The following is a 264-nucleotide window of genomic DNA, read 5'->3' on the forward strand; positions in this document are numbered from 1 at the left end:
CAGGATTTTGTTTAATGGAATACTTGAAGACAGTATTATTTGTTTATATTCAAACCTCTCATAGTTTGTACCAAGTAGTCTGTTGTAGGAAGTAATATAATGGGCATATGCCATAAAGCAATTTCTATTTCACAATGCCATAGTTAGAAAAGGAGAATATTTTTAAGTTGCTCTAGCAATTGAAAATATTTACAGATAGAACATCCAAACTGATACATAATTCACAGTATGCTACATTTAGGAAAGCTTTTTTTTGTTTGTTTT

The sequence above is a fragment of the Rhea americana genome, unplaced genomic scaffold (assembly GCF_003343005.1).
Source record: "Rhea americana isolate MKP2758 unplaced genomic scaffold, rheAme1 scaffold_58, whole genome shotgun sequence".
NCBI classification, from domain to species: Eukaryota; Metazoa; Chordata; class Aves; order Rheiformes; family Rheidae; genus Rhea; species Rhea americana.